Consider the following 19,151-nt stretch of genomic DNA (forward strand, 5'->3'; position numbering starts at 1 on the left):
AAAGCACGACCTATTTAGTACTTGTTGTCACCCTCATTCAAAGTGATCTCATTTGCGCAGAGATTCATGACACAGAGATAAAGTGATGTGCCGAGGATCACACAATTTAGCAAAGTGATCGCATCAGGATTCTAACACTGGTATAATACACAATTCAGCCACTAGATTAGGATTTATCCCACGAAGAGGGACTATACAAAGAGCCTGAAGAGATAAACATCTCATTTTATTTGCGCAGATAACGTACCTGTAGACACTACAGGATACGCCGAAGTTACAAAAGATATGCGAGTTTGAAAAAGTTAATTATTTGAAAGAAATCCACAGAAAGACTGTCTGTGCTAATGAAAAGCAAACTCTGGCGAGGCTTGGCCGTTAAATATTAAGCAGCCGAGGCCTGAAGCTCCCTGCTGATAGCAGGGTGAGGTCACGGCCAGGCCTCCCCTTTAAGAGGCAGGAGCGCAGCGGGCGCTCTGGTATGTGTTTGTTTTGGGTCTGAGGACGGGAAGTGGCGAGAGATGCGGTTTCGCCTGCGCCTTTAAGGCTTGCCACACCTGCTCTGGTTCAGCAGGTTTGGAGCCAAGGGGAAAGGAAGCAGGAAAACAGTCTGGAAGAGCGAGGCGCCGCGAGAGGAGAGAGGTAAGGGCAGGAAAGGGGCGAAAGAGGCAGTGCACTCTGCTAAGTCCGCATGAGAGGGGCTAGTGCTTCCAATCTACGCTAGATCTGAAAAGGCCCCTGTGAGGTATTAACAGGGATCCCTATTGGTACACTGTGCTCGTATCATGTGGTGTTTTAGAAAGTTCCAGGAGGAAGGTGCGGTCTTGTCGAAATCGTAAATTTAAATATTCTTCTTAATTAGTTAAGTGTTTTTTTTTCGCCAGATTTGGGAAATTTGGTAACAGATAATGTTATAATTAGAGTTCAAAACAAAACCCGATAAGAGTACTGGTTTAAATTGTATTTATATATACATATATAATTATGAGCCTCTGGGATTATGCGGCAGGGAAGGCCTTATTTTATGCGGCAGCGTTAACTAAAAAATGTGGAAAGAAAAGGCAATCTATGCGGCATTCTGTGGTAACATTGCATAATTTGTTTAATTTTAATTGTTTTCGTGCTACCTAACACTGGGCCAAGATTTCATCTCATTAGTACATGTTTAACAACGAAATGTAACAAAAAGCAACAGAATGTCAACTTTTGAGAAGGGCCTTCTATTTCCCGGGCACAGGCTGCCACATTTTTTTTGTTAAAGTCTTCAGATGATAAATTATGATCCAAATGCATAATTATGTGGAAAACGCCACATAATTCTAGATTCACCAAAATAATATTCAATGGATTTATGTGCTTACTCACCTTTGGGTTACAGTGTTCCTCTTCTTTTCTTCAGAACTTGTTTTAAAGCTAGATCATAAAGCAATGGTTTGAGTTCTGTTTCTAAAAAGCAAATCCTGAAAGTTGTTTTTCGAACGTTTAGCGTACACCAGCTTTATTTTTTCAGCTATCGATATGTAGAACTGTACACCCCCCTCCCCCGTCACAGATCACACATGTACTGATCCTGTTGGTATTTTTTTCCACTATACTGAGTGTAAACGTACAAATATTGACCTTGTTTGATCTCTTCCAGTCAACAAGTGTGCTAACTGGACTCCTGCTTCAGAGGCCTTTTTACAGTATGTGGTGTAGCAAGGGTGCTATGGATTCTAATACAAGCTTTGAACATTGACCCCCCCCCCATGGGGAGTAAAATCGTAAAAACCGGTGTGTGGAGGGTCCCTCAAAGCCCTGGGCCCTGGTGTCACTGCACCTGCTTCACCATTTATAGCTACTACCCTGGTTACTGTTGGTAACGTATTTGAGCACACTTTGAGTTGATGCACCAAATGAGTATAATATAGTTAAAAATAGTTCACTATTTACAGTGCCTTGAAGCTTCAAGGCTGTGAGAGCAGCGACGTTTAAAATAAACAAGAAGTTCTTGCATTTGCAATAGATATACGGTCTGTGTCCGGGTTGGAGGTCTTTGCCTGTCTGCTGTGACCTAGCTGCCCAGAGAACACAAGGAGGCGATGGACCGAGCGCTGAAACTTTTCGGAGACTCGCCCCCAGTCACAGTTCTGGGTTGAATCCATCATCGTTCTTTAGCTCACTCTGCCACCCCAGTTCAGACATGGCTATATGCAAATCAGTCTTGACTCTGTGCCTCATGGGAACAATTCAGCCCGAACTGCCAAGCCTGGTCTTCCCTGGACTGGAAACAAGCATCCTAGGACCGGTTTCGGAGTTTCACCCCTCTTCAGCCAGGATAGCTTGAATCCAGTGGCACAGTGAGCCCGGGACCCACGTCTGGGCATACCTGGCGCACTTAGGGCGAGAAAGCAAAAGACACACAATTGATGGACGGAATACAGAACAAATCAAAACTTTCACCCCCAGTCGAGAGCTGGGTTAAATCCATCATTCTTTTGCTCACCATGCCACCCCAGTTTAGACCTGGACACATGCAAATCTGTCTTGACCATGTGCCTCATGGGAACAGTCCAGCCCGAACTGCCCAGCCAGGTCTTCCCTGGACCGGAAACAAGCTTCCTAGGACCGGTTTCGGGGTAATAGCTGCCCAGTGGCCACACATGTCACCTTTAGCCAATCCATGTTTTTTTGCCAACAGCAGTTGTCCTGCTGAGATATTTGAGGCCGTATTTTCAAAGTTAACGGCAAAACTACATGTCCAAGAAGGCAGTGTATGCAGGCTAAAATGGCAGATCAGCCTTAAGTAGTCGCACTCGACAGGGAGCCCGTTAGCTGCTGTGGTGTTATTTCTGGCCTAAAATCCAGTGACGTCGCGATGGGCAGATGAGCTCACCAGGGAGGCCTCCCTGTTTGGTTATGTTGGCTTAAATTGAAAATGTGCTTAGTCTCAAAGCACTGAAGGCAACTACTTTGTGCGCGGATGTGCTCTTTGTGAAAGGGCCGAATGCTCACAGTGAAGTCATTTGTTTTTTTTAGTTTTTTTTTTTATTTTATGCGATTTTATATAGCGCGAACGTTACCCGAAGGTGTCAGAGCGCTTTACAAAAGAACCAGTTGCGTTACATAAGGACTTTGGATTACATGAGTTACATGAGGGATATAAACAGAAAAAAACATGTTCAAATGTACAAGTGGAGCCAACAGAGGAAAAAATTGCAAATGTACAAGTTGTAGAGTCACTCAAGGAAGAGATACAAACAAACTCTAAAATCACATAGGAATGTAGTAAGTACAAAGGTCTACTACATATACTAGTGGTTGGAGTTATATATACAAGTGGAGTGAAAGGAGGAAAATATTGCAAATGTACAAGTTATAGAGTCACTCAAGGAAGAGATACAAACACATAAACTCTAAAATCACAAATTTACAGAGCAGGAAATTCTTGCCGTTGTCAGCCAGGTGTTCAGGTGGTGTTGCACTCAAGGGTGGTTGGCTGATCCAGTGTCCGATGTTGTGGGCGGAAGAGAAATGTATGCGAGACAACAAGAGATGAACAGGGCTAGCCCTTTGAGGTAAGTATGCCATACGTCTCATTTTGTAAAATCAGTAGGGCTTGGCTAAGGGCAGAACTTGAAACTGGCAACACTGTGGGAGGAAGAACAAATAAAACGAAAGGCAGCTCTGCCTGCACCTTTCCCTAAATGTAATTCTCTGCACAGGGCACTGTGATAAGCGGTGCCCAGCAGCCCCGGCCTTTGTCATGTTGAAAATACTGATTGCGTTAATTTCCAGCTGACCACAAAGATGCATTACGCTCCTTTGTCAGCATGCACAGCGAGGCCAGGCGCCACAACGAAGAACCATTCTTGCTTCAACTGGTTTTATTTACGTGTCTTGGTAAATAAGACGCAATGGGGTAGGCGGGGAGGCCTCGATGTATAAGAATGCAGAAAAGGCACTTTGGTTAAAAGGGGAGGCGCCGTCTGCGCTCACACTTCGAATTGTAAAGTGTAATGTTGACAGAATTGTAATGGTACTTCCAGGCGCCTCTGGCCTGCTGAGACGCTCTGGGTGGTACTGTGCCAGCAGGGGTAACAGTCAGGACGTTTCACCTAAGCAGCACCTCGCCTTTCTGCCACCATAACCTGTTGCCACTGTGTTCGCTGCCACGCGCACTGGTGTGGGGCACGTTGTCTCTACCCCCCCCCCCCCCTCACGCACACCCCGTTTACCATTGAATTGTATGGACCAAAAAATGGACGCTCGCCTTTCATTTATCCTGCAAATCGATTGTCCTAATGCGCCCGAGGTGAGTTAACGGGTCTTAGGCACGTGCAAGCGCCCACTTTCACGGCGAAGCGTACAGCAGCACGTGTTTTATTGTTTTAGCAAACCTGGTGTTTAGATTCGCCAGAGTGGTGGCGTCTTGTGTGGTCTGTTTGGTGGAAAGCAGTAGTCTGATTATGAGCAGCACAGCAGTTGTGGATATTAAATCCGATCCTTAGAGCGGAAGTGACGCGTTTGTAGGAAGAATGTATGTGTGTGTGTATAAATGAATGTGTGTGTATATATGTGTGTGTGTGTGTATATGTGTGTATATATATATATATATATATATATATATATATATATATATATTACATATTACCTACTGGCGTATATATAGTTAGGATTTTTTCCCTATGGGATTTTTGAAAATTCTATGTCTAATAACTTTGGCGTTTGTGGACGGAATTGGTTGAAATTTTCAGGAAAATGGCACATTTTGTTTCTGAGCAGCCCCTGAAAATTTTGGGGGGGTTCGTCAAGGGGGGGCCGAGAAAAAAGGGGGGTCCCAAAACGCGTTTTTCCCATGTTAATTTCCATAGGGCGGTTGGCCTCACTTTTAGCCCGAACGGCTGAATGGATTTGCACGAAACTTGGCAAAATTGTAGGGACTGGTAGCCCGATGTGCCTTTTGTAGGTCTCAATATATGTGCTCCAGTGGATTTTGAGAAATTAACGTTTAAAAAAAGATATATATCTGTAACAGCGGACCGGGCAGCGCCCCAGGACGCGTACTTTTCGCGCAACGGAGCTTTGTGAAGCGAAGCTGATTGGTTCTCCGGCGTCTGTCAACATTCCAAACAGTCCGTAGCGGCCGCCATCTTGTCTCTCGGTAGGATCGAGAGACAAGAGGAGGCCAAAGCGAAGGGGCAAATGACCATAAGGGGGCATAGTACATTGTCGCTGACCCCCTAGGTTTGATGTGGAGGTTTTAAAAGGGCCCCGCGGGGCAAAAAAAAATAAAAATAATAATAATCGAACAGCTGAATGGATTTGCACGAAACTTGGCAAAATTGTAGGGACTGGTAGCCCGATGTGCCTTTGCTAGATCTCAATATATGTGCTCCAGTGGATTTTGAGAAATTAACGTTCAAAAAAAGATATATATCTGTAACAGCGCACCGCTTCGCGTACTTTTCGCGTTACGGAGCTTTGCGAAGCGAAGCTGATTGGCTCTCCGGTGTCTGTAAACATTCCAAACAGTCCGTAGCGGCCGCCATCTTGTCTCTCGGTAGGATCGAACAGCTGAATGGATTTGCACGAAACTTGGCAAAATTGTAGGGACTGGTAGCCCGATGTGCCTTTGCTAGGTCTCAATATATGTGCTTCAGTGCATTTTGAGAAATTAACGTTCAGAAACAAGATATATATCTGTAACAGCGCTCCGCTTCGCGGAGATAAAATTATATGTGTATTACCTAGCTGTTGCTAACACCAGTTAGCGACGGCTAGTAGAAGATAGCGACCATCTTGGGCCCCACTTTGCATGTGAGTGATATTTATCACTAATGACATGCAAAGTGGGCATGCCAAGATGTTAGCGACTGGAAACAGTCGCTAACATCGCTATCTCCTATTATCAACTTTTGGAAATATTCGAGATAAGCGCGAATATCTCCAAAAGCTACCACCTGCCCTGAGCAGTTCTTAGCCATGTTATCCAATGGGAGGTGGATAACATGGCTAAGAGCATTAGCTCGGTAATGCATGAATATCGCTGAGTTTTCAGCGATATTAATGCATTGCGGTCGTTTTTTATCGTATTTCCGATAAACCTTGATAATAGCAAGGTTTATCTGCGATAATTTCTGACGGTAAAAAAATCGTTGCTAAGCATCGTTAGGGATAAATATCGCTTAACTTTGGTAATATGCCCCAACGTCTGTTAACGTTCGATTCAAAGGAAATCAGGAAGTGTTGAAAAACATTGTCTGCGCCATCTTGTCTTTTTTCAAATGCCACACTTTTGTCGTGCACGGCAGCCATTTTAGATGCCTTGACCAGACCCACTCTGTGCACGCTGTCGATCCTTAGCATGGCTCCCCACCCTCGCAAGCATCTCCCCCAGGCAGTGGTCACCCCCGCTCTCTGTCTTATGCATGGGTAATCAACCTCCCCCCATCTGCGCTGCTCTTCCCTGAGAATCACACCCTGTGCCCGCCCGACACCTCCCTTTCGCCCTATTCACTACCGCACCCTCTGACACTCCTTTTCCTCTGTGTCCGATTGTCCAGGCTGGTCCTAGGGTATCAGCTAGCCCTGCAGATGTAGTTTATGGCCACAGCTGTAAAGAATCACCCCTCTTCAAAGGAGTTATAGTAGATCAAGGCCCACACTCGATGAGATCCGTCACAGCAGAAGCGTTGCTATTATCTGAAAACCATCCTGTATTGTGATTGGGGAGGGGACCGAGCCTGAAGCGGAAGATTCCAGGGATGACTCTTTGTACATCAAAGTTTTTACAATTATGTGTCACATTAAAAATATATAGCACTCCGACAAAGTAGTAAGATTATAAAACTTTAATAATTTATAAATATATACAAGAAAACAAAAATAGTAATAACATATAAACATTTTTAGGGAAAAACAACGAAGTAGCGGTCGGCTGTGCGAATAGTCCCAACGCAGCACAACGTCCAGATTTCCGGCGTGGGGCGTCACGGGGGGTGGGTCATCAGTAGCAAACTGTTGTGCGAATAGTTCCAAGGCAGCAGAACGCGCTGAAATCTAGATGACACGAAAGTGATGTCTAGTAAGTTGCCACCCAGCAAATAACGGCATGGGGCGTCGCGGGGGGGGTGGGTCATCAGTAGCAAACTGTTGCGCGAATAGTTCCAAGGCAGCAGAACAATGGCACCAAGGTGATGTCCAGTAAGTTGCCGCACTGGTTTTGGTATCCTACAATGCTGCTCCGAATAACGGCGTGGGGCGCCCCGGGGGAGGCGGCGTGAACGGGCCTCTCCAGGTGGAGTGTCATCTGTTGTAGTGGGGCGCCCCTTTACCGTTTCAGTTGCCATTCCGTCCGTTTTTGGTCCACTGTGTCAAAAGCCGCAATTCAGCTGAGTTGCGCCCACTCTTGCGGTGCAGCGATAGGCGGCTGTCACAGGACTCTCAAAATGGCGGCAGGCTGTTTCCTTTTTGGGCCTGGTCCACTGAAATGGCCCTGGGACACCTTGGAAATCGGACGCTTGTCTGCTAGGTCTTGGACCCCATTCTCGAAAGCGTCCCCTCCGCCTTGAGAATTCATCAAAAGTTTTGGGGGCTCCGACTCCTGCAGGCTTCTGGTGGGGAGCGGCTGCCATGATTGCTCGCGGAATGACCACGACTGAGCTACGAGATGGTGGTGCTCTCATGCTGACGCCAGCTTCAGTCTGAAACATCCAGAAACAAGGTGGGGCTTTCATCGTTTGGGGAAAAAAAAAAGTTTTCATCCAATGAAAAGTGTTGTTTTTAGGTCACATGATCAAGCCTTCCATCATTAGGAAACCAAAAGTAAAATGAACCAATGAAAAGTTTTATAAACAAGTCACATGACCTGTTATGCGGCATAGGGTGTAAAATGCGGAGAAAATACGTTGGCACGTGAGGCGGCGTCAGTAGCGGACCGATGTGCGAATAGGCCGAAGGCAACACAACGCGCCAAGATCCGGATGGCACCGAGGTGGTGTCCAGCAAGTTGCAGCACTGGTGTGGCCATCCTACAATGCTGAAAGTCGGCGTGGGGCGCCCCGTTGGCCTGTGAGTTTGCGTCAGTAGCGGATCGATGTGCGAATAGGCCGAAGGCAGCACAACGCGCCAAGATCCGGATGGCACCGAGGTGGTGTCTAGTAAGTTGCCGCACTGGTGTGGCCATCCAACAATGCTGAAAGTCGGCGTGGGGCGCCCCGTTGGCCTGTGAGTTTGCGTCAGTAGCGGACCGATGTGCGAATAGGCCGAAGGCAGCACAACGCGCCAAGATCCGGATGGCACCGAGGTGGTGTCTAGTAAGTTGCCGCACTGGTGTGGCCATCCTACAATGCTGAAAGTCGGTGTGGGGCGCCCCGTTGGACTGTGAGATGGCGTCAGTAGCGGACCGATGTGTGAATGGGGCCGAAGGCAGCGCAACAATATTTTCGGAATAGAAGACACCACTAGGCGCTGAGATGCCAAGATCCGGATGGCACCGAGGTGGTGTGTAGCAAGTTGCCGCACTGGTGTGGCCATCCTACAATGCTGAAAGTCGGCGTGGGGCGCCCCGTTGGCCTGTGAGTTTGCGTCAGTAGCGGACCGATGTGCGAATAGGCCGAAGGCAGCACAACGCGCCAAGATCCGGATGGCACCGAGGTGGTGTCTAGTAAGTTGTCGCACTTCTGTGGCCATCCTACAATGTTGTAAGTCGGCGTGGGGCGCCCCGTTGGCCTGTGAGATGGCGTCAGTAGCGGACCGATGTGCGAATGGGGCCAAAGGCAGCGCAACAATATTTTCTGATTTGAAGACACCACAAGGCGCTGAGATGCCAAGATCCGGATGGCACCGAGGTGATGTCTAAGTTGCGGACCGATGTGCGAATGGGGCCAAAGGTAGCGTAACAAGATTTTCTGTATGGAAGATACCACTAGGCGTTGAGATGCCAAGATTCGGATGGCACCGAGGTGATGTCTAGCAAGTTGTGCCACTGGTGTGGCCATCGTACAATGGTAAAAGTCGGCGTGGGGCGCCCTATTGGCCTGTGAGATGGTGTCAGTAGCGGACTGATGTGCGAATGGGGCCAAAGGCAGCGCAACAATATTTTCTGACTGACACCACAAGGCGCTGAGATGCCAAGATCCGGATGGCACCGAGGTGATGTCTAAGTTGCGGACTGATGTGCGAATGGGGCCAAAGGCAGCGTAACAATATTTTCTGTATGGAAGATACCACTAGGCGTTGAGATGCCAAGATTCGGATGGCACCGAGGTGATGTCTAGCAAGTTGGTGTGGTCATCCTACAATGCTGAAACTCGGCGTGGGTCACCCCATTAGCCTGTGAGATGGCGTCAGTAGCGGACCGATGTGCGAATAGGCCGAAGGCAGCACAACGCGCCAAGATCCGGATGTCACCGTGGTGGTTTCATAGTTGAGAGGCACTTCATCTGCAGTGGGGCGCCGAGATCCGGATGGCACCGAGGTGATGTCTAGCAAGTTGCTGTACTGGTGTGGTCATCCTACAATGCCGAAATGTAGTGGGGCGCCCATTTACCGTTTCAGTTGCCATTCAGCTGAGTTTCGGCTGCTCTTGATGCTACAGCGACAGGCGGCTGCAAGAGGACTCTCAAAATGGCGGCCTGTTCTTTGGATTTGGGCCTGGTCCACTAAAATGGCCCTGGGACACCTTAGAACTCGGACGCTCGATTTTTTTTTTTTTCCTTTCCTGTACATGCAAAAAAAGGTAAATGCCCGGTACGTTACACGCTTTATCTGCCACGATGAACTCTCCAGAGGAACCGAAAAAAAAATATAGTTGTGGTAACTATACCATGCATCGTCATATGGAGAGGTGGCACCAATTAATTATAGTGCTGCATAAAAGAGAGATTTGGAGGAGAACCCCTGACCTGCTAGTACATTCATCAAAGAAGTGGCACTGAGAGCTTCAGAGGCAAGGGAAACGGTCCCAAATATTTAGAAGAACTTTGGAAAGATTAAAATGACATGTTTAGATTGTGGTAAATTAATTTCATGTGGACAGATGAGTGTTACTCTAATAAATACAGCATATGAACATCATCATAGTCGATGGTTGGTAGAGACATTTTGACTATATCCTGGACCTGCCCGTCCTCGCCCAAAATGGCGCCGGAATAAATGGGACTCGTAACTCCTTGTTGTGTACTGGTTGCAGAACCTTGAAATCACGAGATACGTATGCAGTTTTGAAGCACATGGCGGGCGGGGACGAGAATTGATTGAATATTTCGACATCCCTATTGATATTAAGTTCTGATGTGTTATTGATTACTGTACTGTTGAAAATTCGAATTAACGTCACCCATGGTACTTGCCCGCAAATGTATATCTAGATAATTTTATTGTAACTGGCCCTGTCGTATTTTAATTATAAAATGTACGTCCACCGATTCCGTAACTGTTAGACACCTTAGTTCTTGCAACCTAATGGCCCGCCCGTTACGTTCCTCTACAGTGTAAATGTCTATTCATCATATACGATTACAGTTTGCTCCGTGGCAGGCCCACGTGGTTATAGGCTCGTATTTGTATAATGAAATTTTCACAATAAAGGTTTTTAAAAGAAAACATGGTAGTAGAATATACATTGGTAAAGTTTTTAATAATAGTCACTGTTTTAGAATCATTAAAAGGCAAGTGAAATAAAGCAGACCAATTACATGAAGGGTAAAAGGTATAATACGAAGGAACGCAGTAAAGATAAATGGTCAAGGGCTGTTGTGTTTTCTATTCCTGCAACATAAAGTGATCGATAAGAATCTCATATTCAGGCGTATCGGCGACTAAGACAGCAGGTCGACCCTCTTTTGCTCAACGGCTCCATCATGGGACGAAGAAACGCTCTTTTTCTCGAAAAAAGAATATATTTTACTTGCAGGACAGTTGTAAAATTTCCGCGAAAGTACATTAGCCTGGAACATTATAACATATATTTAAGAAAAAATAATGTTCGGAAGTAATTAAAAGCGTAATTTTTAGGTGATATGACCAAGGCTTTCATCATTAGAATAAGAAAAGTAAAATGAACCAATGAAAAGTTTTATTAACAAGTCACATGACTTGTTATGCTTACGTTACGCGCTGCGCGCCCCGGATGACTTCCGGATGCGCTAACGCGGCGTGTCATATGACGCATTACGCGACAACGCAGGTCCAGAATATAGTCAAAATGTCTCCACCAACCAGCGGTCGAAACACAACCCCTTTCAGCAGGCTAAATAGTTCTGTTAAATGACAACAGAAGGGACAGGCAACAAGAACCATCAGTCAAAGAGGGGAGGGCTAGTTCTTCTCTACCGGGTTACATTGGGGCGCTACCGGAACTGATCGAATTGGTAGTCTACAGTGTTTCTGGATGTTTCAGACTGAAGCTGGGGTTAGCATGAGAGCACCACCATTTCGTAGCTCCGTTGTGGCCATTCCGCAACCAATCATGGCAGCCGCTCTTTATCGTTATTTTGGGCGGGGTGGGTGGCGGAGCCGAGCTGTTTTGCAGCCATCATTGTGTGGAGTTCAGTTCATCTCACTAGTTTTGTATTTGTCATGAGGGGTTGTTCCTAATGTTTCTATTTTAGCAAGGTCAAAAAGAGATCCCATTAGTGGCCTACTGATTTTACTCGATTCCTTTTCTTTTTTTTTTACACGATTTTTCGTTATCTGTAAAGACTAAACAGAGTATTGCGACTCTGTGTTTGTTTGTAAATAGAGAATGAACCAAAGAGAACTAATTCTAAAACAGTAAATACTTGGATAACAATCAATCAAATGGAGAGAGAAGCAGGCACGACGGATTACAACGGGGGCAAAGGCCTGCGTTAACTACCTTTCACTATCTGCAAAGAGAGAGTACTCCTAATAGAAATGAGGGGGGGGGCACCATTCAAAGCAGATCAGTGTGCATAAACACGAAAATGTTTTCACTTACCACGTACTTGACATTCGACAGCTTATGATATTTGCTATTAAAAAAACCATTGAAATTCACTGAAAAAACCATAGGTTATAGACCATATATAGTTAGGAATTAGCATTTACTAAACCTTGAAACTTCACTGAAAACCATAGGTTATAGACCATATATAGTTAGGAATTAGCATTTAAAAAACCTTATTTTACTCACACAAAACCATTGAAATTCCATATATAGTTAGTTGCACTAACTATATATCGCGCACCCGCAATCCACTGCTGATGATGTCACATATTACATCATTCATGACATGGTCAGTGACATCACTGATGACATCTCAAATGACATCACTGATGACATCACTGATGACATCATCCAGTGACTGTGTGTTTCTGTAAAGTTTAAATATGTTTTACATATTGAAGAATGAGTAGATGTATAACTGTCTGGACGAAGGATTTAGTAGGTGCATGACTGAATGTATGAGTGAGTGATTAAATGTGTCTCACTGAGTGCATGGGTTAGTGACTAAACTGTCTTAATTTGTGCATCATTATGTCTGTTGTTCTGTAAACTGCTGCATGTGTTGATCAGTAGCTATATGAGTAACTATATGGGTTATTGATTGATTGTCCAAGTATTTGTATGGGAGACTGAGTGTGTGTGTGGCTGGCTGGGAGGTGTGTGACTATGTGCAGATCAATGTGTACTTGTATCAATGATTGTATAAGAAAGTAAGTATGTGTTAGTATATGTTTGAAAATGTAAGGTGCTCTATGTTTAACTGTATAGACAAGAAAATGGAAGTGTGATTGATTCTTTACAGGACTGACTAGGTGTGTGAGTAACTCCATGGATGAGTGGCAGAGTGTGAGTGTCTGTATAGGTGTATGAGTGCATATGATAGTGTTGTAAAGATGAGTGATTGTATGTATGAATGATTGTATGGGTGAATGAGTGAATGTGTGTGTAGACGTAGGAATCAGTGAGTACGTATGTAGTAACTAGTATTGGTGTGTCAATGGTTTCAAAAATTATACTCTGTATTTAACACTGGGTGAAACAGAGGTTATATTAAAATGTGAGGAGATGCATTGTATTGTCACATGAATGATATCATCAGTGATGTGGTCATTGATGTAAAATGAGATGTCATCAGTGATGTCATCAGTGATGTCATTTGAGATGTCATCAGTGATGTCATCAGTGATGTCACTGACCATGTCATGAATGATGTAATATGTGACATCATCAGCAGTGGATTGCGGGTGCGCGATATATAGTTAGTGCAACTAACTATATATGGAATTTCAATGGTTTTGTGAGTAAAATAAGGTTTTTTAAATGCTAATTCCTAACTATATATGGTCTATAACCTATGGTTTTTTCAGTGAATATATATATATATATATATATATATATATATATATATATATATATATATATATATAATTTGAATCCCACAGCGCTGCTTTGCTGGAGATGGGACACGGAGTCCTCTTCCTATTGAATTACTTTATTATTGTTAGTATGGCAGGATGACGCGTTTAGCCCACCTCACTGGGCTTGTGTGTGTGTGTATATGTATGTATGTATGTATGTATGTATGTATGTATATATATATATATATATATATTATATATATATATATATAATACAAAAAATGTAACTAGTTCAGTAATTAAATTATTTGAATTTGTAGATGTTGGCCCTTTTGGTTCTCGTGCAAAAGAAGAGACGCACTAGATGGCTATCTTTATTACAAATACAGATCATTTTTAAAGTGTGTCGAATTTGGGTAAAAGGAGGCACTCCTATCGTCAGGGTCTCCTGTTCCAATTTCCAGCTATAACCCATACTTGCCAACTCACACGGTGCCACAGTGTGACCTGATATCTGCTCACTTCACACGGTGGAGAGCGGAGAGCAGGGAAAACGAGCCGAAACCCCTGTAAATTGTGGTGTCCAGCTCGTTTTCGAGAGGCTTTGAACTGGCGATGTCCTTCAGGGGGGTCACCCAGAACATCGATACCAGCCTCAGCAATTTTTCTTTTTTTTTGGGGGGGGGGGGGGGGTCGAAGGGGGGTTTGGGGCGTGGTGGGGTGCATAAGTGCCTAGTAGGTACTTCTCGGCACGAGGCCCCGCCCCCTCCTCACAATGTGACATTGTTCCATTGTTCTACAAGTTGGCAGCAGGTATATATAAACCTTTACACTAAAGTTGTCAGTTTATGTAAACCAGAACTACAGACCCCAGAATGCACCTTGGTGATAAATGAATGCCCAATGCTGAAACCTGATGACATGAAGTTATCCGGCAGCGGTACTTGAAACCCCTCACCCCTCCGGAAGTCGAACACTTAATTCGATCTGGCCGTTTTGGGGAGGTTTCTGTAGGCTGTAAGGTAAACATCAGTGGGGTGCCCGAATTTCACTCCAGGCACCCACCTGTCTTGCAATAAAGCTTTGCTGCATGTGGCTAATTGATCCAAACGAGGCTTGTCCGTGACGTGGAGCAGGACTTGAAATGAGTTGTTCAAAGCGTAAAAAGGGAGCAGTTTAGGGAGCCTGGACACTTCGGCGAAGTTTGAGCGAATAAACTAACAGAAGAAAGATGGATTCAAAAAAAGGAATAATAAATACAGGTAAAGGAGAATATAAACAAACCGAGACCAACCCTCTTTCAAAAAAAGCACAACACGAAAGCGTTAAAATTATGTCTGGGCGAAATTCCCTGTTCATTGGCATACGCGTGCATTTACTTTGGTGTTAAATAAATAGATATTTTAAAAAACAAATAAAAATGATGTTCCGACTAAGGTGTGAAATTGGTGTCGAATAAATACATGTTTTTAAAAACAATTAATATTAATCATGTATCATTGGTGCTGGAGTACAAGGTTCGAGACTGGTATTAAACACTGACAAGCTGTGTGCAAGTTATATGGTCATAAAAATACATGAATGATGGATGCAGGATGGGTGGATGCATGAATGGATGCAGGATGAATGATGGGTGGATGAATGGATGGGTGGATGCATGAATGAATGATGGATGCATGAATGAATGATGGATGCAGGATGGATGCAGGATGGGTGGATGGGTAGATGAATGAATGATGGATGCAGGATGGATGCAGGGTGGATGGATGGGTGCATGAATGAATGATGGATGCAGGATGGGTGGATGGATGGATGATGGATGAATGATGGGTGGATGAATGGATGGGTGGATGCATGAATGAATGATGGATGCAGGATGGATGCAGGATGGGTGGATGAATGAATGATGGATGCAGGATGGATGCAGGGTGGATGGATGGGTAAATGAATGCATGATGGATGGATGGATGGGTGGATGCAGGAATGGATGCAGGATGGATGATGGATGGGTGGGTGGATGGATGGATGCATGAATGAATGAATGATGGATGCTGGATGGGTGGATGGATGGGTGGATGAATGAATGATGGATGCAGGATGGATGGATGGGTGCATGAATGAATGATGGGTGCATGAATGAATGATGGATGCAGGATGGGTGGATGAATGAATGATGGATGCAGGATGGATGCAGGGTGGATGGATGGTGGGTGGATGAATGAATGATGGATGCAGGATGGATGGGTGCATGAATGAATGATGGGTGCATGAATGAATGATGGATGCAGGATGGGTGGATGGATGGGTGGATGGGTGGACACATGAATGGATGCAGGATGAATTATGGGTGGATGAATGGATGGGTGGATGCATGAATGAATGATGGATGCAGGATGGGTAGATGAATGAATGATGGATGCAGGATGGATGCAGGGTGGATGGATGGGTGCATGAATGAATGATGGATGCAGGATGGATGGATGGGTGGATGCATGGATGGATGCATGAATGATGGATGGATGGATGGGTGGATGAATGAATGATGGATGCAGGATGGATGGGTGGATGGATGCATGAATGATGTATGGATGGATGCAAATTAGTTTACGCCTCACCACTTTCAAATGTCACCAGCCGCCCCTGCGTGCATACTTTCGAGAATTTCGCGTTACTTTTTTTGAACCATGATTACGCCACGGAAACGACTGAAAAAATTCGAACGGCTGTTGGTCACAGCACTCGTGGGTGTTTTTTTAATATGTTTTTTGTAAAATGTTTTTTAAGCCCGAAATGGGTGCTCTCGTCATAATGGACCCTGTTTCGCGGTAAGATATAGCACTAAATGTCGGTTTGGCTTAATTGTTGTGGAATTTGACTTAATTACGCAAAATACATTTTGAGGCACCCCACAAATAAAAGGGGAACGCAGAATAAAATAATTATGTGGTGAGAAATTGGAATTGGATTCATGCACTGTTTTCAGTTTATTATTTGTTAAGTCGAAGACCAGTGGCTTCGTGGGCTTTAATACATACTTAAAGAGACTAGAAAAGAATCCTTTTGTAATGGGATACTTGTTTGCCTGGATTTCTTACTTCGAAAGGGCGAATCCCTTTCCCTGTGTAATAGAAGCGCATGCACATATCACTGCCATCTTTATGAGACCTTTAAGAATATTTACGAAAGGCGTTTTCCATTCTCGTCATCTCCTGGTGTATATATACTGCGACGTATTAATCATCGCTCTCAGGTGCAGTCAAAGTGGTAGTTTTAGGAAAGAACTATGGGGCAGATTTATGAGGCCCTTGCGCCACGTTTACGCCGCTGTTGCGTCACGCAAGGCGGCGTAAACGTGGCGCATCCCTACGAGGCATTTACAACGTGACGCATCTATGGAGATGCGTCACGGTGTAAGGCCCTGCGCCACATGAAACCTGCGTCAGGTTTCATGTAGGCGTTACGGTGCAGGGGTGGGCGTTCCGTCGCAGGAACGCCCCTGGAAAGTGACTCAGTGAAATCTACAAGATTTCACGGAGTCACTTTCTACGTCAATTCCTTACGCCTGCTTGAAGCAGGCGTAAGGGTGATGCACCATGCAATGTAGGGGTGGCCCCTGTGCATTGCAGAAGTCATGTCGCACTTGCGACATGACTCCAGCAATGCGCCGCCCGTACGCCGAAAGATGCGTCACGCATCTTCCCTGCCTTGCACCATGATGCGCCACATTGTAAATGCGGCGCACCATGGGTGGCGGAGCTGTGGCGCACATTAACTGGCGCATCCCTGGGGATGCGCCAGTTAACGTAAATCTGCCCCCAAGTATTCATCTGTTCCTCAAACTTGCGCCCACCTCTTGTGCCAAGTGTGAGGAACAGATGATCACGTTAGAAAGAGTTGTTCGTTGTCATGATTTAGTTTATTTTTTATTGATTCCTACAAACTAGCTTACATCAATGATAGATGTCATTATTTTGTATGTTTTCTCTTTTAAATTATTGATTGAGTGCATTTGCTATGCATTTTTAAAGAATGTTGTGTCGACCTCTTATATTGAATTGATTGTAAGCTTTTGAAAGTCTGCAGTGATATTTGCTATATGGACTGTTTTCATTAAAAAGTTTGCAGCATACATTGCAGCATACATTGCAGCATACATTTTTAGTTAACCTTGTAGTATCTGGCTCATTCAGGATTGGGGTTATGAGTGCTTGCTGTGTGGATGGATGTCTGTGTGTAGAGCTGATGGAAGACCAGTGGTTGTTCTTTTCTGTTAATTTTATTTATATAGCGCATTAATGTCTGGGCGGGCCTGTCCTGTACCAGGAAGCGGCAAGGCAGGGCCACCCCCTTTGGCTCCTTGTGCAAAGTACTGTTATTTCTTCCATCACAGCCCGGGCAACCCCTCTTTGGTTTTACAGCACTCGCTTAGCCATCGGGCCTGCCATACCTACAGTATACTTATGGTGGGACAGGTCCTTTTATACTATCTATATCAATCGGGGGCTGCTCCATTGTCTACAATATCTAAACCTCCCTAAGCCAGAGAGAAACCCTGGGTTATGTTCTGGTATTGGAAGGGATTATTGGAATTTATAAGATACGATCTTCAGTAAGAGGCAGTTCTTTTTGGGCCGCAATTAACTATTTCACTGGGACCAGGCACCATCCAACGTACTAGAGAACCACAAGTGGAGTGGGCCCTTACCAGACTATCGTGGCCCTGGTCGCTTCCGAAGTGGCTACGGCATCATTGGGGAGAAGAGTTTCTGTTTTGTTCAGTAGCCTCTTGGGCCTGCCACTTTTCTCCTTAAATTTGTACATATCTTTGGGGGGGATGGGAGCTGAATTGCTGAAATAAGTTACATTAGCTAAGATGGGTAAGGAGACCGCTATAGACAGCCACCCCGCCCATATGCCAGCGGTTAAGACAGCATCCATTGACTGGATGCTACACCGAGCATTCAGGGTTATTAGCACAGAGATCAAGCTCACTGAATGGCGGCCGTCCCCAGTGGCGTAGCTAGACCTGAGACCTGCGATTGCCGCCCCGTGGCTGGACTCATTGAAGGGGGGGAGATTGCCGCCCGCGAGGGTGCAACACTGAAGACGGTAGGTGAGAGCTGGGGAAATTGAATTTTGCCATTTTGTCACCCCCCTCAGTGACATTTTGTCACCGCCCCTCAGGTATAACACCCAGCGCGGCGCGCACCCACCGCACCCCCCTTCCTACGCCACTGGCCGTCCCTACTTTAAGAGACTGCAGCTAAGTTTGGGTCTGAACAAGATCCACCCTCGCTCTCCGTGCTAGAGCCCGCACCCTTGCCACCATGCCCATCTCCCGGAGAAATTAAATCTGCGAGTGCTATTGAGCTATGTACAAATAGCGTTGGCTAACCCAGAGGGAGAGACAAGAAAATTAGACAGGCCGTAGAAACCAAGAGGCACTTCGTTCCCCGGCCACCACCTGGTCATATCATGGGAAAGAGTTGCTCAATGCACCCCCGCAAAATTTTGAGGTGGAGCTTTGCCTTAATGCTTTAAGCAACTTATGGATGACTGTGCAAGGTTGGGGATCTAATAGTGGAGAATCTAACCCCAATATGCGCCCGCCTAGCAGCTATAGAGCAGGAACTGGCTGCCAGTAGACAGGTGCAGGCGCCGCTCCATATAACTAACTCCAATGTGATTAGGGAGCTTAGAGCTGTGCATGGAGCTAGGAATAAGGAGTATCCTATACCGAGTGCTCAGAGGTCGCCCTCCAGTACATCGCGCCACAAGGTCAGAGCAGCCGGGGCCCCCCCTTGTCGAGCCCAGGGGCGGCATGGTCCAGACTGTAACAACTC

The 19,151-nt window shown here is 45.4% G+C and overlaps 1 protein-coding gene across 1 annotated transcript in view; it reads left to right on the forward strand.

The window, feature by feature from the left end:
* Positions 1-502: 502 nt before the first annotated feature.
* TMEM79 (transmembrane protein 79) overlaps positions 503-19,151 on the forward strand; it is a 70,634-nt gene continuing 51,985 nt past the window's right edge. Inside the window, exon 1 of the mRNA XM_078670757.1 lies at positions 503-639. The gene's annotated coding sequence lies outside the window, so the exon portion shown is untranslated. The remainder of the gene's footprint in view (positions 640-19,151) is intronic.

Source organism: Lissotriton helveticus, chromosome 12 (assembly GCF_964261635.1).
Source record: "Lissotriton helveticus chromosome 12, aLisHel1.1, whole genome shotgun sequence".
Taxonomy (NCBI): domain Eukaryota; kingdom Metazoa; phylum Chordata; class Amphibia; order Caudata; family Salamandridae; genus Lissotriton; species Lissotriton helveticus.